General features: G+C 35.9%; 2 non-coding genes across 2 annotated transcripts; one reads left to right on the forward strand and one right to left on the reverse strand.

The window, feature by feature from the left end:
- Positions 1–21,607: 21,607 nt before the first annotated feature.
- Positions 21,608–21,680, forward strand: TRNAR-ACG (transfer RNA arginine (anticodon ACG)). The gene has a single exon. It is a non-coding gene; the product is annotated as a tRNA-Arg (tRNA).
- Positions 21,681–21,940: 260 nt separating this feature from the next.
- On the reverse strand, positions 21,941–22,013 carry TRNAR-ACG (transfer RNA arginine (anticodon ACG)). Its single transcript has one exon. It is a non-coding gene; the product is annotated as a tRNA-Arg (tRNA).
- Positions 22,014–27,361: the final 5,348 nt, after the last annotated feature.

Raw genomic sequence — 27,361 nt, forward strand, 5'->3', positions numbered from 1 at the left:
CTGTTCCATGGTCAGCAATTACTACCTCCATCGGTGTATTTGTGATTGCTTTCTTGATTGGGCACATATTATATGCAGCAGTAAACCACATTGCCAAAGTGGAGGATGATTTTCGCAAGATGGAGGAATTAAAAGTGCGAGCTAAAGCAGCGGATGTTGCGAAATCTCAGTTTCTTGCTACTGTCTCCCATGAGATAAGAACACCCATGAATGGTGTGCTAGGGATGTTGCAAATGTTGTTGGACACAGATCTTGATGCAAGTCAACAAGACTATGCTCGAACTACTCAAGCGAGCGGGAAGGCCCTAATAACATTAATTGATGGTCATCAGTTGGAACACTGACAATTGGTGAGTAGTTGTGTGGCTTCCAACCGATATCCCTGTGTGCCTGCCCCATGGGTTCTCAGCCATTGGACTTCTGCATTACGAACCTGTTGGGGGAATTCACATACAAATAGGGAATTTTTAATTTTTAATTTTCTTATTTATTGTTGTTTTTATTTAATGTTTTGCTGTTTTTTTTTTAACATCTAAAAGAAATGGTTAGTTATTTTATATATTTTTTATTTGTTTTTGTAATAAGAATATGTGTATATATGATACATATATTATTATTATTCGTGGATTTTTTTAAATTAAAACTAAATTTCATCTAAAAATTTAAAGATGTTTTTTTTCATTCACAAAATTCTTTATTGTCTTTTTGCAAATTCGTTCTCTAGCAAGAGTATTTTTATTTGAACAAAATCAATAGATTTTCTGATCTTCTTGATCGCACTAAGCGCAGGAAGAGAGCATATTAATTGCTTGATTTGTTGTTATTCATGCAGGGGGTGTTTTTGAAAAGACAAAATTTAAAACTAGCTAAACACTAAATCATCAGAAAACTCAAACATAAATTCCCTTATGAAGATCCTGTTGTCACCAGGTCTCACAAGTTATTTTGTCTAAAGAAAAATACTAGTACTAAATTAAATTTCTAATGCCTAATCCCTTAGCACCATCCCAGGCAACGGCGCCAAAATGTTGGGCAATTTAATGGGCTTAAATTGCTTCATTAAATTATCGACCAGGGAAACTTGTAAGCTTGTGATGATGCCAGCAAAATATATGCAGGAGTAGGCAACTAACTCTATGTCTAGCTAAATTATTTACGATTCAATATAATATGCAAGGGAAGAGGCTCCTAACTAAGGAGGTCCTGGTCGTCCTTCCCTACAGTATCATAGAGAAATCATTGATTACATAAAACTAGAAACTTGAAATGAAGACAAGAGAATGAACTTTAATTGTTGTTCAGATTCAAAGAGAGAGAAAGACTAACTTAGTCTCTTGATTGTCCTCTCATACTAATCCAAACTAAACTAAGATTCATTCATAAACATAAGAAATCAAATGACTTGAAACATAAAAGCACAAAAGAATGAATTTCAATTACCATATAAATCAATGGAGAGAGAGTCTAACTTATACTCTTGGTTATCTCCTCATATGATACTTGAAACATAAAAGCAAAAGAATGAATTTCAATTATCGTACAAATCAAATAGAGAGAGAGAGCCTAACTTAGACCCTTGGTTGTCCTCTCATATGCTGATTAGATTCTAATTTAAAACTCATTCATCAATCACAAACAAATCCTCAAACATCTAAGCAATTAAATGAAATAAGATCTAATATGAAATAACATGTTTCTCTCATCCTTTTAGAGTGAGCTCAATTCTCTTAAGAACAAGACAGATTATTCCATATACTACATTAAGACAAATTAAATCTAAAACTACATAATGGAAATATATGTACAACTTATATCTAAAACTACATAATGAAAATATATGTAAAATGAAGCTTTATTCTATTCCATCATAAGTTGGATACAATGCTCTAAGAGTCCTCCCTTTGGAATGGAGGAGGTACTCCTATTTATACAATGAGATGAGATAACAAACTCATAATGATGATCCACTAATCTCTCTTTAGTTCCATACATTTCTCAACCATCTAGACACATAACCCTATCCTCCATGATCTCCTCCATGAGGTCCATGATTTTCTCCATGAGATCATGATCTTTTCCATGAGGCTTATTTTATCAAATTCGAATTTGATCATTCAAGACCACATAAAGATGCCCTGGAAGCTTCCTTTGTGCCTACACATGTCAACAAACTCATTCTAATTGTTAGGTATAAGTATAAGCATCTTATTTTCTAAAGTTTAGCCATAAATTCACTTAAAAATGTTAAGAATTAATAAACTTTGGAAAAGCATTGTTAGAACCCAATAATGAGCTAAATGTAATGATATGGAGGTGGAATGGAGGTGACATGAAGGTAAAATGTGAAAATATTGGTGAATAATGGAGTGAAAATAGGGACTATTTTGAGGCCCAACACCTACTGAACTAATGTTTGAGGACTTGGTCATTTGACAGGAATATTATCAATCCTCCCATCGAGTGATTGCAAATGATAGGTGTGTGAGCCAAGTTTCTTGTGGACCAGTGCCGGTCCACCGGGCTCCGCTACCAGAACTTGGTGGCATTCTAGAAAACCTTCAAGTGAAGACAACACTACTGTCTCAGGTACTGTGTGCAACATGGGCTCGGATGATGGCACAGGGTAATTTCTTTTACTTTGGGAAGGGTTCAAGTTTCTAAAGTCAATGCGTAAGCAAATCTTCCCAGATTTCTTATGTGGAGGATTTAAATTAGAAAACCAAGTGTGATGACGAATTTTGTAAGTAATCCAAACACTTAAAATGTTAATCAATCTATTCAGTGAAAGGAGTACAAACAACATGCATGTGTTACATGTTATTTGTTGTAATGGCTTGTCTTCTCATGTTGGATTGTTCACATGTAGTGGGTACTCAGGTCATCATCTACTCGTGCAACCCCATCTTGGTACTGTTCGATCAAGCAGTCAACAATTGGTCGTTGCTACAATCTGTAACTTGTACCGAGATTAGCCATCTTTGGATCACAGTGGATCCCCAAGTTGCTATTGTTTTTCATAGTGTTGGTCTTTCGTGTGTTTAGCATGAGTGCTTCAGCATCATTATTTGTGACTCCAAACTTCAAATAACTTGAAATCGTGCATAGTTCATTGTTTTGGATGACTAAGATGCACTCGATCCTTAAGTCATCATGTGTTTGTGATTTATCAAGACTCATGGCCCACAACTTTTCTGTACATGGACCATTTGGCATGTTGATATTGCTTCTAATACCGTTGTTGTGACTACTGCTACTAACAGAAAAAAAAAAAAAAAAAAAAAAAAAAAAAAAAAAAAAAAAAAAAAAAAAAAAAAAAAAAAAAAAAAAAAAAAAAAAAAAAAAAAATTGTACAAGTTTCATTATCATCAGTTGGGTGAGGAAGAAGTCCCAATTTCTTGTCTAATGAGGTTGGGGTTGGTCGTGTAAGATAACACTTCAAGGTCCTTTCCAGGAAGCAGTTCCAAACATGATTTCTGTGAAGGCCAATGGTTCGTTCTCACCGTCAAGGCAAGTGACATTGTGTTTCATATACCTCTCGAATAACAACCAGATTTGGTTGCATTTACCCTTGTAAGGAAGCCACAAGTGATACTAGTCTATAGTAAAGTATCCATCTAGCTTGTTGGGCCAGTCTCTGCTGAGCAGCAGACCATATTCTTACAGTATGTCCACAACAATTATGTTGATGCACTGGTGGACTCGACTATCATGTGATAGTCGAATGATCACATCTAGTAGTTCATCAATGGCTAGTACCGATGTTCTAACAAGTTGGATGATTTTCGCGAATGTTTCACTCCATCGTGCATTGATCTTCTTAGCAATGGAGAGTGGCATGACAATGGTTGCCGTGCTAGAATCAACCAAACAGCTGTAGACATTGTAGTTGAAAATTTCGAATGAAAGAAGGAATGGGAGGAAACCTGAACTTGCTCCTTCCATCTATAGTGTATTGAGCACAATGGATAGTGATCCGGGAGGTGTGCATGCTCTCTTGCTGGTAGAGGCTACGCTGTCTATTTCTGCTTGTCCCAATGCGTGCAGTAGAATATCTTTTTGGCTCTCGACTTCAGACAACTCGAATAAATTGATGTTTGCTTGAGTTTTCTTCATGTCATCAACTATGTTGTAATCCAGAGGTGGTAGACTCACCGAGGTGTCCGGAGTGGAACGTATGCTCATGTTGTCTAGCGCACTGTTCTGCAACTTTCTTCTCACGAATGTGTTCTTATCCATCGCTATCTTCCTAGACTTGCTTTGTGCTTGCTGCTTTGAGGCAATTGGTGGATCAACCTTCTTTATAGGTTGTCTCACTTTCTCTTACATCTCCTCAAGTGTCGAGGAAGCCCCTTTACTCCTAATATTGTAGCAATCATTTTTATTTTGGGGTTGCTTCTCAGTGTTCGTCTTCGAGACTACTTGTGAGAATTGATATGCATTCACCACATGCCCAGAACTTGGTGCTTCATCCGATGAAACCTCTTCGTTATCATCAGTGTCTTCTGGTTTCTCATGTATGTTGCCATCCACATTGAGTGTATCGGTACAGACAGAGGTAAAAACTTGCTTCCAATCTGAACAAGAGTTCTCGGGATGAAATTCTTCATGCAAGGAATAGTACTTAGGATTGGCGCATTGATTGAGTTGGAACATAGGCTTCTACACAAATTTGGAACTGAACAAGTTATTGCTTGATGAGCTAGTTGATGAACTGCTTGCCTGTCTCTGTCTGGGCAGATGACTGTTTATGAACGTGTCTATCTTTCATTGCTTGAGTTTGGACATTTCAGTCGTCAAGTTCTTGACCAGGTAAGTGAGGGTTTCAATATCAGTTTTTTCCTTGTCTCTACCCTTACTCATCGTTGCTTTCTGCTCGCATCCTTGGAGTCTTTGGTTGATTCACCATCCTTGATTACTCCAATGGCGCATAAGTCTTTCTCAACAGCAATAGCCTCTTCACAACTTTCTAACAGTGTTGGCTTCGTAGCTCGCTTGATGAACTATGCAATGGTGGTTGGCAGTGCAGATGTGTAATAGTCGACAGTGATGGAGTCATGAGGTTTGGTGTATGCTACAAACTTGTTCAAGATACGCGTAAACCTCTTATTGAAATATTTCACTTTCTCTTTTCCCTCCATCTTGAGGCTTCCCAATTCTTTGAGTAGCATGGCTAGAGTCTTGTCATCAGCAAACTTTTCAAGGAACATATGTTTGAAAGAACCCTAGTTCTATATAGAGTTGGGTGGAAGGTTGTGATACCAAGCAACTGCCCAGTCGTCCAAGGTACATGGAAACAATCTACATGCTACATCGTCATAACATACCTCAAGGGTTTGCAATTGTAGGTAGAAGTTGTCTAAGTGGTCTTTTGCCTTCACCGCATTGTTAGGGTTAAACTTGATGTTCATTCTCTCCGCTCACTTTGACATCTTGTGCAGAACATTCGAGAGATCCATGGTCCCTAAGTCATCCATTCAAGATTTGGGTCAGCCATCTCTTCGTCCTCTTTGTCTTCTTCCTTTCCTTTGGAATCTGATGGTTCTAGATCTGAGTCTGTCGGTTCGTCTCCACCTCCACTCCCTCTACCTCCTATACCCGAGTTTCATCCCAAGAGCACAAGAGTTCCTTGTTCTTCTTCAAATAAGATTGGAGATTCCTCTCCATCTTCAATAGCTTCTTCTAAACCTTCAAGAGTGGCAAGGATTGCTTCTTCCACCAATGATACAACCACTCCTATGGGGTTAGCCTTTGGCTTCTTAGATGCACATGGAAGGTATTGTATGCCTAGGATCAGTCCAACTTCTTTTGTGAACTGGAAAGTGATGGGACGGATGGAGCGAAGGTGTTGATATAAAATTTTGTGTTCAATTTTGGGAGGTGAGGAGTAACCAATTGCATAGTCATGAGAGAGGGGTTGTGAGTTACTACCTTGACTATATGGTTGATGAGTGAGTGTGAGGGGGATTTCAGCCATGTACAACTGGTCGCCCTCCTTCTAGCGCCAAAAATGTTGACAGTGCTGGACCCACCAACATTCAGGGGATCACCCCAGTGTGAATTCCCAACTAGACCTCACACCGTTTGGTGTGGGAGTCCCATCCGGTATGATGGCCCAGTTGCCATTGTCTTAAGGATTTTCCTCAACTCTTGCTTATCAGTACAGGAGAGTGGTTCACTTTGTCTTTGAGAAGTGAGGTTCGCGTTCCTGGTGAGTGTAGTTTTAATTGTGTCAATCGTTCTTTCATTGTGAGGGGGAAAAGGTGAAGGTGAGTTCCAGGTTGAAAGGGATCAATCCCAACTTGGCTAGGAACACAAAACACAAAGGACATACACAAATTCTGACGAAGCAATCCACTCGGATGTGGAAGTCACAACATACAAGGTAAGATAACATGTACAGCACTCACGAATCATTCTAAGATCAATGCAATGGTTGTTACAGCAAGGTTCATGTGAAAGGTTTGTTTGATGTTCAGCAGAGCATTCAACATGAACGGGATAGCATTAACAACATACACAACACATTTCCATTAATAGATTATGCATTACAACAAATGAATCAGTTCATTTGTATAACACATGGTTAAAGAAACATGCATTACAAGTGTTAAAGATCAGTCTTACAATAAATACAATACATGTTTGAAAATGTGTTGGCCTATTGACAGGCTTCTGAATTAGGTGAAAGTTCCAAGACACATCATTACACCATACATCACTAACCCGTCAGCGGGGCGTTGGAGCCACTACTTACTCCTCAAAGAAAATATTACAGACTCTCTTGGCTATGTTGGAGGAGCTAAGGTGAAAATTCCATTCATGCATAAATGGGGGGGGTATTTATAGCCAAGGGTGAAACTGACCCTTGTGGTTGTTCGACCACCCTCATGACTGTTCGACTTCAATGACTTTTTGACTTACATGACTCTATGTTCAGCAAGTGGGTCTCTTGGACTTCCACGTTACATCACATTGATTGACAACAAGCCCATAATGGAGATGTGGGCAACATGACTCATGACTTGACTCGGCATGACTTAACAAGACAATGCTAGTACATTCGTGTTGTTGCTGGAGTGCATGTCAAGCTACAGTGCTACTAAGTGATGGATGTCTTCATGGTGTATCATAGCTTCACCCTCACATGGCGAAGTGCGCGAAGTATTCGATGGTCCTTGGTTCGTTTGATGGAGCTCTAGTATATTGTTCCTTGCTTTCATGCTAGAAGGCTTGACAAGCTCACTTGTTTGTGAAGGTGCATGTTCATCACGTTTGTCCACTTTGCATGCTTCATTTGTTCCTGCGTTGGTGAACATGTCCATCTGCATGTGCTCCCTTCATTCATCTAGTTCGTTCTCTTGACATGTTTGTGGGTGTACTTGTACCTACAGTCACTCATGACGATATGACATCAAATCCAAAACCTTCTAGTCTACCATGACACATGATCATTCGGATGCGGGTGACTAGGAGAGGTAGCAGGTTTGTGATGCGGGATGATGGCTATGGGAAACTACTGATGAAAATTATGCAAGAGTCACTTAGGGATGGAGAAAGATGATTGGAGTCGACAGTGACTGTCTGCAAGGTCTAGCTCAGCTGGGAGACAAAATTGCACAAATTATAGGATGGGTAGTCTGGGCTACAAGAGGGCAGGGGAGGCATGATTTGTGCATTTTCAGAACGAACAGTCAGTATGGGTTGGACAGCCAAATTTTCTCAATTTTCCAGAATAACAGGTTGGGCTACATGAGGGGTTAGTAGGCAGGGGTTGCGCAATTTTTCTGGGGAACTTCCCACGAGACTGGCAGCCAAAACTGCACAATTCCTAAAGGGAACTGCTAGTTGGTTGCTAGGGTCACTGGAAGCCAGATTTGTGCAATTCCCAGAGGGAAATGCTAGTTGGCTACTGGGGTCATTGGCAGCTAGACTTGCGCAATTCCTAGAGAGAACTACCAGTTGGATGTTGGGGTCACTAGTAGCCAGACTTGCACAATTCCCAGAGGGAACTGCCAGTTGGTTGTTGGGGTAAGTGGCAGCCAGACTTGCACAATTCGTAGAGGAAACTACTAGTTGGATGTTGGGGCCACTGGTAGCCAGACTTGCGCAATTCCCATAGGGAACTGCCAGTTGGCTGCTGGGGTTACTGGTAGCAGAAACTACGCAATTCCTAGAGGGAACATGTAGTCTGCTGCTGGGAGCTGCTGACTGGGAAAATTGCAGTAAGGCCGGGAGGTCGGCCTACTGATCATCTTTGTGTAATTTTTGAGTTGAGGTTATTGATGGTCAGCGGGAGGCTTGCTCATGAGCACTGCGTAATTTCTAAGATGAACAGTCGGTCGACTATCCGAGTGGCTAGCATTGAGTGCTGATTGAAATGTCTGCAGGCAGCACAGCTTGAAAGAACTAGCTCGGTTCTTTTGCGTTGTTGTGGTTGATAGTCGATCGAGTCGAAATCAGGGTGATGGTCCACCTGTCAGTGAGGAGTCCGGTCGCCAGAACTTCAGCAAAAATGACTAAGTGTGTGAACAGTCGAAAGATGCATAGGTGATCATACTGACACACATTCGCATGACTTGACAACGAAACAACCAAACCATCTGAACACACATGTTCAACATGACTGACCGATGGTGCAAGCGATAAGCGCGACACTCATGATTGATCGTTCATGATCAAGACGACGCTTGCACGAGAATGAATATGTCTGTGTGTGAGTGCGACAGATGCCTTCATGGCGAATACAACAAACACATACGAAGCAAAGACTTTGAGCATAACCAGAACATGGTTGCAAGCATGACTCAGACATCAACATGTAGAGACTTGAGTGCAATAAACAAGAAAGGCAAATGTAAAGACTCGCATGAGCTCATCGAGTGAACTCGAGTGTGTGCAGTCATCAAGTGAAACTCTCCAAGGGAGGCTCCGAAATTGGTGCAGGAAAAAATTTTGGAGGATGGTTGTAGCCACTACAACAGGTAATGTAAGACTCAGATGAATATTTTTGCATGAGTAAGCATAGTGGAAGGTAAGACTATGATAGTCGGTTGGATTGATTCAGTCCATTATGGTAAATGGACGATGACAGAACAGTCATGAGAAAGGTAACCAGGAAGGGTTAAGTAAATGGATCTTAGGTTTCAGGTGCCTTGGCTATGTTGGGAATGATTGTTCTAAATGTTGTGCATGCTATGCACAAATAAAGAAGTTCTCTTAACCTTTACCTTATGTAATTATGTTGGGATCATGATTATGCTTATGTCTATATGTGTATACATGTATATATGTATGTCGTTGACTGATTAGATCATTATTATTTTATGTTGACATTTATATGTATGTATGTGTATGTATTCATATCGTTTCCTGATAGGATAATGATTGTTTATGCTAATGCTTGTATATGTGCATGTATCTATATATTTGTGTCCCTGTCCAAAAGGGTCATCAGGATTCGTTCTTGTGGAGGAATGATTGCTTACGCATGCAAATGACATGAAGAGGTTCTTGGTCTTACGAGGAATCAATTGGGAAGAGTATCCATGAAAAATATATGAGGTCAATATCATATGGTTATGAGTTGATATTATGTGATTATATTATGTTTATGGACAGGTAACTCGAGGGATACATCAACAAAATGAAAGCAGTGTAGTCTACAACATGTTGGGACAAGCATGGATAAGACACTAGAAGCAAAGTTGCTTGGTAAATACATTTTGGTTTTGGATGTGTGGTATTATTGTTGTGCATATGTTATATATGTTGTACATGTTTCATCTGTGATGTTGTGTGCATGCAGTGTTGTATGTATATAACGTGTGTACATGTTGTTATGCAATGATTATGTACAAGTTGGTACAGATAGTGTTGTGTGCATATGGTGCTTTGTGCATGTTGGACATGCGGTGTTATGTATAGATGATGTTATGTACATATTGCATATGCAGTGTTATGTACATGTGGTGTTGTGTGCATGACGTACATGTGGTGCTATGTACATATGGTGTTGTGTGCATGATTGTACAAGTGGTTTTGTGTTCATGTGGTGTTGCGTACATGTTGTACAAATGGCATTATGTGCAAGTGGTGTTGTGTACATGTCATGCATGTGGCATTGATTGCAAGTGGCGTCGTGTACATGTCGTGTATGTGGTACTATGTACATGTGGTATTGTACACACGTTGTGCAAATGGTTGTGGTGTACAGGAGACACATATGGTACTGGTGTACATGTGGTATTATGTGCATGTCGTACATGTTGTGTTGTATACATACGATACTATGTATGTGCATTGTGTAGTCATCGTATCGTGACATGTGTATTCAATGCGTTGTACTCTATGTGGGTACATGTATTGTGTGCCATTGTACATTGGTTATAGATGTATGAGTTGTGTTGTATATTGAGTGTATGTGTGTGCATTTTATGGTGTCGCATGTTGTGTGTAGAATTTATGTCTTGCAATGTACATTTTGTACGTATACATGTTGTGTTTTGTCGTACACCGGACATAGGACTATGTATCGTGTTGTGTTGTACATTGGTTGTAGGTGTATGTGTTGCATCTCAGGTGTAGATGCATGTATTGCATGGTGTGGTATGTCATGTGTGGTTGTTTGTGTGGGATGTACATTGCATGTGTGCACATAGTTGAGGAGAAGGCACTGGGTGTTTGTCTGGTGCAGCAACCAATCTGGAGTGCGTACGGAATAAGGACAAAGGTGGAAGCCAAGGATTGATTAAAGGATAATTATTAGTATTTTATTCAATTTTATTATGCATCTGATATATGATTCTAGTCTATCATGATTACATGTGATCTACGATTCTAGTTTATGATGGTTACATGTGCTTTATGATTTTAATATATGATGGTTGTGTTTTGAGCTAACCTAATGTGATAGGTTTATACATGATGATTTGATCAAAGATGCTAGTTTAACTTATGACAGGAAGTAAACAAGATTGCAAGTGTACCTTATTAACATGCTACCAATGAGGTATGATTTGAAATTATTTCAATTTATTTTGAATCTAATGAAAGTTGTGTTCTTGGTACATGAAAGCATGAATACAAGTTGGGTGGTTGAAATCGACTACAAGAATTAGCAATAGCAGTGAAAGAAATTGGAACATGCAGTAGTATGTTGGTAAAGCACTTCAGAAGCAAGGCCATTGTGGGACACTGGTACCCAATAGTGTCCATTGATTTCCATGACCATGCTATGCCTGGTATGATGGTTTTAAGGTAGGGATTTGCCTTGGTTTTTTTATCTTCTGATGTGAGGGAGCCTTGCCAGGGGATGGAATTCCCGAGATAGGGGTGTCAGTGGAACTTGGGAGGTGAGTGAATGCACGGAAGGGGTTGACCAGATTTCCTGAGGGACTATGTAGCAAAGAATGGAAGACAAGGGATGGATTTTTTTCGGTCATTAGTATTGCCAGATGGAATCAAATGCATATTGGGAGTGCTCCCTAGAACAATCAGTCAGTAACTATTCCCCGAGAAGACAAGTGGTGCAAGATTATAGCATTGGACATTGGATCCAGATTTGACTTTGCAGTGGATTATGGACTCCCTAGGAAGGAGTTGAATCCTAGTATTACTTTGAGGGTGGAGGTGTGAGCCTTTGGATTCCCTTATTGCGGATGTAGGAATCTTATCCTTTTATTTGTTCATTGAGCAAACGTATATATGTGTATATGTGTGTATTATTGTGAATATTATATCAAGCTATATTTATAAAACTCCATAGACAATTTGGTTATTTTCTATTTGAAGAAAATGTGTATCTGTATATGTGGTTATTTTAAATATTGTAATTAGTTGTGTTATAAAGCTCTATTAAATGGTATGTTAGTCATGTTTCAACAATGGTCATTGTAAATACTGCAACGAGTTTTGTTATAAAGATCCATGGGCAGTATGTTTTGTTTTCAACAGTCTTGTTGATTATAGGTGTCACTGAACACCGAGGACGGTGTTCCCCCAAGGGGGGGGATTCTATAACAACCCTAGTGAAAATTCCATGTATATATATATATATATATATATATATATATGGCCACAATGATGGGACATGTATTCCAACCTTAATGGTGGGGGAAACATCCTAATGGGCATTGATTCGGTTTATTATGGCTAAGGGAATTGGCAAAGGAAATGGCTAAGGTTTTGGAAAGGGATGAAGCATTAATTGGAATTTATTTATGAAAATAAAGGAAATTAGGAGAAAAGGAAGGTGAAAGGTCACAAGTTGTATGTGAGGAGGAAAATGAAGGAAAATAATGGAAAATGAAGAAAATATAGGACTCATTAATAAAAAGGTTTCTAAGGATCAGTTGGCAAGCTCTTAGTTAGTGTAAGATTTTGGCAGGTTTTGGTTGAGCTCTTTTCTATTCTCTCTTTCTCATACTCTTGGATACTTAGAGCTTTCTTGGACAACACTTAGAGGGTGTGGCATACTTGGATTTTTGGAGAAAGAATGCAAAGGAAGAGAAGGAAAGTGCAATAGGGCATCAAGATCAGCAGCTAAATCAATTTTTCTTGCAGGTACCGAGTTGTATGTATGATTTCCTCACTAGTTTTGGCATGCATGGAAGATGCATGTGGCTTCTTGGTTATGATATGCCACTGACATGGAGGATTGCCTGGATTGACAATGGATTTTTCTATCCTTTCCATTTCCTGGATAGCCATGGTGATTGTGGGTTTACTTTCATTATTTCTTTTTGGTTGGTTGTCATATTTCCATAGCTTGGGTTGATTTATTAGTTCCTGGAAGCCCTGGTTGGATAAACGCTTTGGAAGTCGTGTAACAGCTTGGGTTGAGTTACTAGTCCTGGAAGCCTTGGTTGGACAAATGCTCTGGAAGCCCTTAGTGGGTTGAGTTACTAGTCCTAGAAACCTTGGTGGAAAAATGCTCTAGAAGCCCGCTGGCAGTTGTGGGCTGAGATACTAGCCCTGGAAGCCTTTGTTGGAACAAATGCTCTGGAAGCCCTGGCAAGCTTGGATGGAGACCAATCTGATTATGGTTTTGTGATGTTCGGCCGTGAGGTGGAACCACTCTTTGATGGGTTGAAATGGATGGCCTCTGGAAGCCCTGGATGAGTTTTGATTGATGTGTTTTATGAGATCCCACATTCATGCTTAGAATATGGCATGCGGGTGAATGGCGAAACAGAGATTTTGCTCATCCATTATATGGTAGGGTGGAACATGGAAGTCCCATCCCGAGTTTGGATTTTGCCTCATTAATGAAAGGTTGTTTCTCCTGGTATTTCTATGAGTATTATGATGGATTATATGTGGTGTATATGGTTGTGATTGCAATGATATTTTTGTCCCTATTATGCTGGTTATGTATATGTTTTATAACAACAGTTATGTATGGACCTCATCATGTCTTTACTTCTAAATGAATGAACAATGCATCTATTACCTAATGGATGGAATGGTAGTTAAAGTGATAAGGAAACAATGCTTCATGGTAAATCTTAGATAAGTATGAGACACCTATGTTCAGGTCTGTTATTTACACTTGTATATTACATATTCGTGGTATGTTTAGGGAAATTCTTGTCATGGCTAGTAGGGGTCTAGTCAAGTTATTAAACAATTATTTACTTTAGTACTTCCATTTCCATGTTATTTTATTGTTCTGAAGGTATTATGAAATTTTGGGCAGTGACATGGGATCTGGGCCTAAAAAGGTGGCTCAAATCCTAAGGTCGTTGGAATAGCACTAACAAATTTAGTCTTTAATCGCTGGCAGGTAAGTCTATGAGAGTAACTTTGGGGTTTTTGACGCTATCATGTCTATAGCTTGAGAGCGATTGAGGCTTAAGTTGTCCAAAATTCCAGTGGGACCGAAGGGAAAGTTGTCTAATGTATTGGATTGGTTCCTGAGGGTCATGTACCTAATGTTGAATGTATGTATGCTGTGTTTCTATCGGTTCCACTTCCTTAACATGATTTAGGAGGTCAAATCTTATCATAGTAACCTCTCGTCGCATGTTTACCCAGATTGGCTAGTTACTTAGGTAGATGTGAGAGGAGGGTGTTACAGACATTCCACATCTCATGACAACTTGTAATAATAAACTAAGTTAATTTGACTTATTTGGCTCATTAATTCAAGTTAAGGGTCTAAATTGAGTCATGTAGAGTATCTCCTACTTTTTAGGAGCCCTGGTTGAGTTTCTTTTGACTTGTAGTTAATTAATTCAATTTAACTAAGTTAAAGTCAATTAAACTAGTTCCAACTGATGGAGGAATTAGTGGGAGATCCAGTAGTGGGGTGTAACTTGCAGTGATCAACCAGTAAACTAAATATTCACTCATAATTAACTCATGTGTGTCATATTAGTGAAAGACACAGTTGAGATTGGAGTTTAGGGGAAATGTACTATCAGTTTTGTAATCATCTGAATTGTACAGGAGGTGCATGCAATCAGAGGAAGGCCTATGACGATTGCACAATTCATCATTGAGGAATTTCCCAATTAAATATGGGCTAATTCCCAAGGAAACTGCACAACGAAATAGGAGCTAGGCAAGCAACAGAATTGGCTAAGTATTGGCTTCAACTTATCTAAGTAGTAGTGAGATAGATAGTCAGATAGTGCAGAGGTTTCTCAAGCTTGAGAAAAGCATTGTAATCTTATCATATTTTCTGATTAATGCATTATACAAATAGAAGGGTTTTTTAGTTGTGGTTTTCCCCATAAAATTATTGTGTTATGTGTGATTGAATTCTTTCTTTTTTATGCTTCATGATTTCCTCAATCATTTATTGTTTCCGATGATGAGTAGAGTAGATTCAAGTCAATTGTTTTAGCATATTACAATCTGCAGTTTGAATTTACAAGGACTTTCTACATGGTATCAGAGCTAAAATCACTATAGAAGAGGAGAATATGAGTTTGTCTTTGACAAGAGAAAACAAATTTGTAGCATGATACCTCAGAGCCAGAAGGATGTCATTCTATAGATTGAGACTTGAATATGCACTGGAGGGTAGTTCGAACTATATTTCTTGGAAGGACAGTTTGGAGGCAATGTTGAAAGACAACGAGCTTAAGGAATTCATATACAAATATATTCCTAAGCCAGCTGATGCTCAACATCTAGCAGAATGGATAAAATGTGTGGCAAAGGTGAGAAGGATTATCCTAGAAGGATTTCAATATCATATTGTCTCGAACCTCCATGGTAAGGAAACTCCATTTGAAATGTGGAAGGTTTGATAGACCTGTTTCAAAACAGTAGTGACCACAAGAAGCTGGCACTGAAGGATAAGCTCAAAAAGATCAAGATGGAGAAGGGTGACTCAATACCGAAGTACTTGATTGTTGGGATGGGGTCCCCTAGGGTCAATTTTGGGGTAAAAGCCCAATTTTTGTTGTATAAAATGCAAATTCTTTGCAATTTGTGGTCGCGGATCGCATAGATAGTTAAAGTGTCAAAAAGGGTTTTACCCTTCCTTTATGTAGGATGAGTCGGCTTTTGAAGATCTACCCATGATCTGCGGACCATGGGATTGTATAAATAAGTGTGTCTTAGAGAGTCTAAGGCATCATGGTCATGGAGTAATGTTTTGGTCTATGGGAGAAGTCTAAGGAATTAGTGAAGAAGAGTATGAAGAGAGGCTATGTAGTTGTGTTCGCAGAGGCCTAGAGTAGAGTCCACAACTAGTGCACAAGGAAGTCTTGAGTCTGTAAGTAGAACTAAGTATTAATAAAGAATGTTATTGCAAAAATACTTGTCTTTATCTCTTTACCTATGTTTATATGAATGTGCCCTATGTTATAATGGATTTATGAAATAATGGTGTATTGATGCGTGGCTTTACACGACTTATACTGTTATATGAACGCAATTACTGTTCACTGTTTATACGAAGATTATCTTGTTGTATATTGAAGCTACCAAACACTTAAGTTAATATGAGTAATTATTGGGTTATACATAATCTTTGATGCTCGTAAGTAGTGGATTCACTTATTCAGGGTCCACGAAAGACAGTTGTAAGTGAGGTATAGAAGCTGATTAAGGGGAGTTATATCGATAAGCCCTAAAGGCTTATCAATTTGCGCAAAGGCAAATTTAGGGCATAAAGCGACATCACGCTCATCTTTTAGTATGGAAACTTGGTTCCAGCATTCCCCCATACTGCTTCGGGTGAGACTTCAGTCCGCGCTCTGCGGATTGATGCCGAAAGGGCCAGTAGTGTAGGGATTTGTTTGGAAAAACTAACTCTGAAGCTGGGTTAGGACCCACTAAGCCAACATTGACCAAGTTCACCCAATATCAATATGAGCTTAGAAGTGTTAGTGTTACAGGTTGTTGAAAATGATATGGTGAGCCTAATACTTCTAAGCCTTCCCAAGAGTTGGTACAGCTACTAGGACTCATTTAATGGGAGGAAGAAGCTACCAGAGTGGGAGTGGTTGTGGTTCAACTTGGTACAAGAAGAGATTCGGTAGAACACCATATATGGGACCTCATCCAAAGAAGTGGAAGAGGAATTTTCATTATTCAACAAAGAAAATAAATCCAAGGGAAAGAAGTCCCAAGGCGAGGAGGGTGTCAAGAAGAAGGAATTTTCAAACATCAAGTGTTTTCATTGTCATGAGTTTAGGCACTATGCCACGAAACTCCCACAGAAGAAAGCAAGCAAGAAGGAGCATGTAGTAGTAGCAGCAGGTGAAGCTCTAACTTCACAATTTGAACTTGATTTCATTCTCATTGCATGCATGGAAAGCACTGTAATGGGAATCATGTGGTATCTTGACAGCAGTTCCTTGTTCCATATGACAGGGAATAGAGACCTCTTCAGTGACTTGGAGGAGAAAGACCTCAAGTAGAACATAGAGTTTGGAGATGATGGGAGGTATAACGTGATTGGAATTAGTACAATTACTTTTCAGAGAGAGTTTGGCTCCCCTTTCAGAATCACAGATGTGATGTATGTTTCAGGACTAAAGAGGAATCTTGTTTCCATCGCGGTATTGCAAGACAATGGCTATGATGTGATATTTAATAAAGGAAATGTTTTCCTTAAACACATCGCCACAGGACAAGTGAAACATATTGATATATGAGTCAAGAACTTGTATGCACTTGAGGTACAAGATGCATATAAAGCCTTAAGGAGTAAGGCAAAGGTTAGATACTTGGTGGTTGAGAGGGAGAATGAATTACCTCTCAACATGCTGCCTCAGAAGCAGCCTCAACAACTTGTGGAGGAGCCACAATTGGAGAAGCGGAGAGGAGACGGAGTTGAGACATCCACTCAAGAAGAGACCTCCAGTAGGGGGGGATTTCGAGCCAAATGCGCAGAAGGAGAACATGCATCCAGACCTCTGTGTTTGAGATGGAGCGATATGAAACCTTAGTCCAAGAGTTTCATAAATTGGGCAAGGTCCATTAAGGTGTGTTTGTCTCATGGATCATTACCTTGCTACGAAGGCCCATAGTATTTAGTAACAGGAGGATCAATGTCAAATAGATACAGAGGAGTGTAGAGAAGAGTTGATAGCCGAGCAAGAGGCTCAGTAGCAGAGTCAACAACAACATAGTTTTCTCAGTAGATAGTTGCAGACAAGGTTGATTCAGTTTATTTTGTTTGGATGGTTTTTGGATTGCATATTTTGCAGTAGCAACAACAACAATGACAAGCGTTGCATGTAGAACATTCCAAAGGTACCGAATTGGGATAAAGTTGAATTATTTTCTTGTTGAGAGGGAGTGTTGAAAATAACAACAAGAAATGCTAAAAATAGCATCAAGAAAGAAAATCCTTATTAATTTTTTCCTTGAATAAAATTAGGAATTAAATTGTAATTCCACATCTCATGAAAACTTGTAATAGTTAACTAAGTTAATTTGACTTAGTTGGTGTTTGTTCAACTTAGAGTGTCCTAAATTGCTATATGAATTGTCAATCCGGGAGTCGTAAATTGTTGAAGTGAGGTGCATTATATGTGCAAGATAACCTAATTCTTACTTTTTTTCATTTTTGATTTTTATCTCGTTTTTGGGTTTATCTCTGTTGATTTCCTAATGTGAGATGGAAATTCTAAAAAGCAAGTATGGATATAAATGTTCAAGGCAATGATGTCTTTTAAAATGATTTCCAAAACTTCAAACTTTTCAAAAAGGTTTTTAAAACATGCAATGATGAAACAAATTATGATCAAAAGGTTTTTAAAACATGCAATGATGAAATAAATTTATTAGTTTAAATTTATTTTAATTTCACATTTATTAATTATTAAAAAGATTAAAAATAAATAAATTTATAATAAAATTTAAAAAACAAATTGTGGGAGTTTAATACTGTTGTGATGAGTTAGGATAAAATAAAGTGTTTAATTTATTAGTTTAAATCTATTTTAATTTTATATTTATTAATTATTAAAAGGATTAAAAATAAATAAATATTTAAAATAAATTTATAATAAAATTTAAAAATTCAAAATTTATAAAAATATAAATATGTAAAGATAAGATTTTGATTATTATAGAAATAGTATATTTTATAAATTTATAGATGTTAATTGGGTCTAATTTAATTGGTTAAGCTAAAATTTGTTATTCTTCTTGAATTTAAATCTTATTTTTTTGACATGTTCGCTTTTCATGAACTAATTGTTGATTTCACCTCTGCATGAGCTAATTGTTGATTGGGGCTAGCAACATACTAGTGATTGCATCCCCACCTATGAGATGGAGGGTGTGCGCAAAATTTACATATGTGTGTGTGTGTGTTTTATCTCTCTTTCTTAGATACTTTTATTTATTAAAAGTATTATAATTATGTTTCGAATCTAGCATATGACGATGTCAACATAACTCATATGACAACATCTCTCCCATATTAGGCTTTAGATATGTAGCATTTCCCTTGTTTTAATTTCATACATTTCATAATAGCATTTATTACTTGTAAGAGTTAAAGTTTTATGGATGGTAAGGTTTCACATGATGGATTTTGATTGATATCAATGTGCATTTCAGGTCAACATTATTTTCCATTTGTTCAAACTCGATATATAAGTTTATGGATTCTTGAGGGCTTGCAAAAATTATTGGTAAAAAAAATTGCATTATTGGTATAATCTTCACTATCTATATGAATATCAATCCACAAGGCACAATATTTATTAAGGTTTTTCTATGGGCTACTAAGGTAAGTTGGCTTCATGTTTAAGCACATTTGAGCTAGAGTCATATTGAAAAGGGTGACCTTCATGGGAAAATCCTAAAGATGGTGATTTACATTATGAAATTCATTTTGTTGATGTAAATGACATGTGTCATCCTTGTTAGCATCTTTTATTGCATTGAGTGTTACTGGGAATATTTAACCTTATAAGAAATTTGGCACTAGTAAATGATATTTATGAAATATTGAGTCATTAAAAAGTAATTCATTAATAAGAGACTGGGCCATTAAAAAGTGATTTACTAATAGGAGATTGAGTCATTAAAAAATGATTCGCTATTAAATACTCCTTGCTATTAATTTCGAAACGAATTATTCAAACTCATAAAAAATTAGTAGTTGGTAAATAGCCTTATAAGACATGGCCATAATGAATGGTGTTGATATTAAATACTTTGTTAAAATTAATAATAATAAAAAATCATAATATTGATTCAAAATTCCCCTACATCTAACACCATTAACATCATAAGCAATTGAGAGAAGTAACATATTTATTTGGTACCTACCTTTTAGAAAAAATAAAATCAATAGTATTCAATATTTAGCTTTATTAAAAAAAAAAAATCAAAAATAGTAAATTGGGAGTGTCAAAACCCCAAAACTTTGCTTTGTAACACATACACAAACATAAAATGGTTATAATAGTAATGAAAACTCAACTTTATAACACAAATCAAAATGATGCAATGTTAGACATTTATCTTTGCATTTTATAAGTTTAATGGACCTTATTTGTAATTCATTGAAATAGTTAATCATTTATTTGCAATGGACTTTATGTGCCTAAGCATTATACCTAAATTGCACCAAAAGCTATTTCTATAGTGCAATATGGAAAAGATGTTATCACATATGTAATGTTCATGTTATAATTTATATATCAGTTTTCAAGACAAATTTAATACATGTAACAAATAAGAGTAATGATATTATATATTAATGTTTATAGATCATACAGTAGTATTCCTTGTATAAAAGTCATTGGCTCAAAACCATATGAGCCTAATTAATAACAATAATAGTAATAATATGTTGATTAAATAATTTTAATTCATTCCATCATCCAATCACTTAATGATAACAAGTGCTCCCTGTATGAAATCATTGAGTGCTCCTTGTATGAATGTCATTGGTTCAAAACATGTGAATCTAGTTAATAATAATGTGTTGATTAAATATTTGTAATTCATTGCACTCTCCAATCACTTAATGATAACAGGTTTTATGTGCTCAGAAATCCTACCAATTTGTGATATTTATGAAATAATTATCTCTAATATAATAAGAATACATTTTTAGAAATTATCAATTCTTAAAAACATATATTCTAATTTTAAAAAATAATAATAATCAAAATTGGTTTTTAATTACATCTCCAATTAAAATTATCTTTTCCTCTTTTTCCATTAAGTATTGAACCATATCTTCTATATTTTCGACTACAAATTTTGATAAAATTAATAATAAAGACTAAGTTGAAGCTCCCTCATAGATTCAAAGAAACATCCATCTAAATGTCAACTTGAAACCTTTAGATTCTTTATAAATTGAGGGAGAATAGAATCCTCTACATTTTTATTTGAGAAAGAAATAGGTAAGTAGTATTTAAAATTTAATTTAATTTTTTTTAGTTTTGCATAACTAATAAATCAAAGTAATAGAAGTTGGACAACACTGGGTGTGCGCAGTGTATATATGCATTGTTGTGGAGATTCAAGATGAGCATATATATCCACTACACATTAACTGCTACGCAGCAACTTAATAATGGTTAATCCATAAAATTGTTATTTGAGTAATTTAATGGTTATTTGAGTGGGCCTAATGGTTAAGAGCATGTGTTTCCTACTAAGAGGTTACAGGTTCAAAACCAAAGGGGGTTTGAGTATGTATGTTTTTGTAGACTTAACAATCAAATCACCACACAGAGGTGGGTCCCTTGTCCCGCAAACAAGGCGGTCTCATACACAAATTTGGTGTCTAGCTTGGCCGTGACCTTAAAAATAGATATTATTATTATTACGTATACAATCACTGCACATTAACTCTTGCACAGAGTAATTGTTAATCACATAATTGTTGACCCATGAGCTGGTTATTTGGGTAATGTAATGGTCAAATATTTATGGCAAGGGTACTTGGGAGGGAGTTGATGGGAGCACTACTCCATAAAAATTAAATAAATACACTGTGAGTGGAAGTAAGCCTTTCAAGTTCTACTATGTGACTGAATAAAGGAGGCTGCGCGTTCGATTCGCACAGAGGTGAGGCATCGCCTGTGGCGGCACACGACGATATCCCGTGTCATCTGCATGCGCTGACTCTATCATATGGGTGATTCTAGCCCAAACCTCACAAGAGTAGGACTCCGTGGCCCAATGGATAAGGCGCTGGTCTACGAAACCAGAGATTCTGGGTTCGATCCCCAGCGGAGTCGTTGCTTAGGCCGTATTTTAAGGAAAATGGAGGTTCCCCGCAACTGCCCAGTTACTCTTTCGGAGAAACCTCGCCGGTAGCGAAATAATGCATGCAAGATTTTAGCATAAAATAACCATCATGTCCGAGAAACCTCGCCTGTAACGAAATAATGCATGCAAGGTTTTTGGCATAAAATATCCTCCGAAAACTCTTGAGACCGTTATCACTGACCAACAAACTGAAAGACGTCCAAAATATCCAATAAAGGAAACGACGCTACGACTCCGCTGGGGATCGAACCCAGAATCTCTGGTTTCGTAGACCAGCGCCTTATCCATTGGGCCACGGAGTCACGATATGCCAATTATAATCTAATTATTGTCTCATAGAATTCCAAGGGAACTTGATTAAAACAGATTTGTCTGCCGTCAAAGCTTTGCGGCGCTTCCCATCATCTTCGAATGACTCTTAAAAACCGAGTCGATATTAAAAGAATCGAGAGGGTTTTGGATAATAAAAAAATTAATTTGAGAAACAGATTAAAGAACAATATGGAATAAAATATATTATTATATAATTATAAAAATGGATCAATGTATTTTATACTTAATTTATAAATTTTCAAATTATGAAACAACCAAATAACTTAAATAAATTAAGGTATTTAGACTTCTGTGATCCATAATATTGTTAGATAATCTTCGGCATAATCACATAAGCAATCTTGTGTCGACGCGTTTCGAACCAACCAGTGTGGTTCATCATCAGGACAAGTTGAGGAACCAATCTGGCTTAGCGTGATTAAATAGCGTGTGCAGAGACTCCAACAGTTATAATGCTAACGGCTATTTTTTGACCGAATGATCGAAGATTATCTAACAACTTAAATAAAATCCATCAGATAATTTTGATTTATTTATTTATTATAAAGATTTATGAGAAATTTTTCAGCGTAAATCACATGAAATTTCATTTGTCGATGCGTTTCGAACCAACAAGTGTGGTTCATCGTCAGGACAAGTTGAAGAAACAGATCTAGCTTTGCCTATTAAAGATCTTTGCCTATTAAATAGTTTGAAGAGGACACGACTATATTTCTTGACCAAGCAATAGCTATATAGACTAACGACTAAATTTGACCGAAAAACTTTATTATTATAACTATTATTATAAAGTTATAATATGAATACAAAACAAGTAAATTTATCGATTAAAAGAAAAAAAATCAACATTAAATAATAATATAATATAATAATATACATCTATTTTAATTTTAATTAATAAATTAATTAAACTTATTAATTAAAAATAAATATCCCACATAATAAAAAAAATTAACATTAAATAATAATAAAATATAATAACATACATCTTTTAATCTTAAATATTTAAATAATAAAATTTCGCACCCTATATTGTCATATATTTTACTCATTGATTTATGGTAATATGATATCTAAATATTATCGCATTGTTTCAAGTCTAAAAATTATTTATAAATTATGCATAAAATGTTTTTTTTTAAATTATATAAAAACTAAAAAATAGTAGACATTTAATCTTATCAAGATGGCACGAATATATATGGAAAAATGATTATATGTTTAGAAAATAAATTTATATGTGATATTTTTTTTTATAAAAGTTTTATGTGTTTATTATTAATAAGTAATATTTATAAAAAAAATTAATAAAATACATGAATATATATGTGGTATTTATGAGTATTAGTATCCTTTAAAAAAATATTAAAATCCAAGTTGAAGTACATTATATAGGTGAAATGTTTAAACAAAACCCCAAATAACTAAGTTCTAGAAACGGATAATAGATAATAGTTATTGTTTAGGGTTGATTTTCAACTAGTAACTAAAACATTAAATTGAACCATATGTTGCACCCAATGAATTCTTTAGATTTGACCAAGTTAAATTGGTGATTGAATTTTTTTAGATTTGAACCAGTTAAATTGGTTATTGATATCAAAAGGAAATTTTACTAGGAAAGCAAATAATTAGATAAGTCATAAACAAAAGGTCATTGGCATATTTATGGTGGTGGTGAACATGCACTAAGACCAATTATAATGTAAGATAATAAAAGTGTTATTTATGGATCTAAATAAAAAGATATTTAAGACTATTGTCAAGAAAAGAAAAAGTGAATATAAAGAAAGTTAATGATTAACTAATTAAGAAATTCATAACTTCAACATATATCTTTACAATACAATTCCAAACTTTTGGTAATAATAATTTACTAACTAAGAGATTCATAACTTCAACGTATATTTTTACAAGAAAACTCCAAGATTATTGGTGGATCGAAGCATCCCAACCCAATATAAAAATTAAAAGAAAGAGAATAAGTATTTATGGAAACCACACATGTGGCAATAGAACTATGAAAAATCAAGCATATTTGATATACTTGATATCTATCGAGAGAACCTATTGTCAATAAATAAAAAAGATAGCCAATGTATGATGTTATATCCATGTTTGATAAGAGAAAGTATTTGTTGTAGTGAAACACTAAGAAGTTTGCTAAATGAGTCCAAGAAGGGCTATTCTTCAAGCTTGAACTAGTATATCAATGGTTGGTAGTTAAAGTTAGCATCAAATGGGAAATTGATGTTGATGCAAATGTAATGGTTAGTGAGGCTTCGGTGGTTTAAGTTGTCAATAAGATTTTACTATGGTATCAAATATTTGAAGATTTTGTTACTAAGGACATGAGAATTATGAGTAAGATATGGACGGTTAGAATTATTAAGTTTCTCTAAGTTGTATTATAAGTTATTAGTTTAATCAAGAGTGTTGTAAAAGTTGATTAAAAATACTTGTGTTGAGATTGTTTGGTTTCATACAAATTGTTGTATAAACATCATAATCAGCATTTCATTATCAATTTTCTATGCAAGCCAAATTTAATTTTCCTTAAAGGAATTTGTAAAAGGAGAGGATAGCAATCATACTTCAACAATTCTCTTACATTTTATTGCATTCAAACAAATATAAAATGCATTTATTTTATTGCATTCAAATGAAATATAAAATGCATTCATATACAACATAATTACTCCCAATAATTATTAACATGGATATGAACAACACTAAGAACTCTTATCTAACTCTTATCTAGAATAAAGCTCTAATTCATTGAATTCTACCACAAATACCTCCTAATCTAACCAAAAGCATCTCTAAATACAATCCCAAACAAACCATATTCCTACTTCAAAGATCACATAATGAAAATGAAAAATAAAAGAAAAAACAACAAATAACCTAAGAGGGAAGGCGTGAAATCAAATACATGAGAAAAGAGTCCTTTAAATGCCTTCATTGATCCACTTATTATAGATAGATGTCATAGCATAGCCAAGGAAAAGATGCCTCCAAATATGAATGGAGAATCACTAGAGGTATCACACCCCAAGAAATTAAAGCAATGCATTAGATGAACACAGTAAAGACTTTATTTTAATGGTAAAAACATAATAAAATCTATTTTTAACCACACAATTTGAATGTTGGCACCACCAATTATGCATAGAGATATTCAAGTAAAATAAAAGACATTAAAAAGCATTTCATTAAGACTTTATGTCACAATGAACTTAACAAGTGTAATATGCATCGTTGTTGCTTAGTACCTACGTCTTATGCGAAAAGTAATTGATACGAAAGTTATTTTTTCCACCAAAGATGTTTATAACTTGTAAATGATCCTATTGTTATAACAAGTATTGATGTAAAACTAACATTAGCATGGTTATTTTCTATTAGAAATCCAATGTCATGGAGTTCCATTTTTAGCCTTCATTGAAAAGTCGTGGGCTTCTATTAGAAGTTCTTGTATATCTATTTATGTTAGCTTTAGCCATCATGGTCTTCATGCTTTTTTTGAGTTCTAAATTTTGAATTTATCATAATTTGGTTTGTAAATTATATTGTTTTTTCATTAGATATGGTGCGATTGATTAGTTTTTAGAAAAAGATGTTGTACTATTTTGTGAAATTTTTTGCATGAAGAGGTAAAGTAATCTATCTTTGTTTCAATATTCAGTGTTATTCTTTTGCATAACAAAATGTATAATTTTATTGTTAAATATAATAAGTTTTTTTATGAGATAAAACAATATAGATTTTAAACAAAGTCTTTTGGTAGAAATCACATGAGAGAATTTTTTGGCCGACACGTTTCGAACCAATAAATGTCGTTCATCATCAGGACCAGATGAAGAAGCAGACCATGGCAAGAGGTAGACCTTTTGCCATGGTCTGCCTCTTCATCTAGTGTTGATGATGAACCACACTTGTTGGTTCGAACTGCATCGGCCAAAAAATTCTCTCATATGATTTCTACCAAAAGACTTTGTTTAATTCATTATGGATCACAGAAGCTTGAATACAAAAAATATAGATTTTCTTAATAAATTAATTACATGCTTTTATATTTTAAAACTATATGTATATAATTTTATTTTATTTTGTATTGAACCAATTATTACTATAAACCTCTTAACTACAAGCATTCATATCATTAATCAACATTAATAGATATCTTTAATTAACTTAAGTAGATATATAACCAAACAAAAATAGATGGTATATATATAATCTCCAAAAACATTAAAAAAAAACAAAACTATATGAATACAAAAACATTTGATTATAAGAAAGTTAAGCATCCTATGAATTGATTTTTTCAATTTGTTATTGTTAAAATTAATTAAATGTTTTTTATTAAAATGTTTTTTTTGTAAGTTTGGCATTACCTATTCATTCATTCATTTCAATAATCACACAGGTTACAATCATAAGAAACATTTGGTGGCCTTAATCTGCCCAGTGGGAGAGCAGGTTTGTTTGCCACCGAACCGCATTATATGTCATCCAAAACTTAAATAGTTTAAGTCTGTCTACCAAAGCCTTATAGGACTTATAGTCTATAAACCATCTACTAGGCATAAAACTATAAACAGAAAGGTTGTCTGACATATAGACCAAAACATAAGCAAAAATGATAACGGACATGACCTTCCATCATCTAATTATCTGATGATTCCACCGGAGCGGGATCTTTTGCACTTGAGCCTAGCAGTTCGGATTGAGGAAGACAAGGAATGTGGCGCTCAATGCGGCCTAGGCGAGCATTCTAGTGTTGAAGCTAGAGTTGAATCAACTGAAGTTCTTTTTGAATGTCATTGAGACCAGGGTCTGTATTCACAGCAATAGTGAGAGAGGAATCCATTGCTTTGGAAACAATGTTTTTCATGAGCCAGAAAAGGTGAACATGTTGTTTATATAGAGTGAGGCGACAACGGGTGTAACCAAGATTAGGGATCAGGCCGCTCCAGTCCTCCGTCAGAGACTCTATCTCATCTTTCTGGTTTAATTTAACCTCCCAGGTCGAGATCATTTGCTTCACCTGGGTTGGGTTCCCCTCGTAATAGGCCTAGACAGTGTTTTGTAGGATCTGTTCATTTGATTTTCTACCGCATTGGCGTGGGGGCTTGCCAAACGTCAAGCCTTTTTCGTTTCCCTTACCACCCTAATTTTTACAGCCACAACCTCCGCGCCTAGAGGCCCCAACACCAAGATGGGTCTTCACCATGATGGATGATGTCAAACCACCATTCATCAACTTACTCTCACATACCCGCACTCGAGACCCAACACACTGTGTAGAGGC

This window comes from Pinus tabuliformis, chromosome 7, assembly GCF_031772625.1.
Source record: "Pinus tabuliformis cultivar Carrire ecotype Pingquan chromosome 7, CPIR1, whole genome shotgun sequence".
Classification (NCBI taxonomy): domain Eukaryota; kingdom Viridiplantae; phylum Streptophyta; class Pinopsida; order Pinales; family Pinaceae; genus Pinus; species Pinus tabuliformis.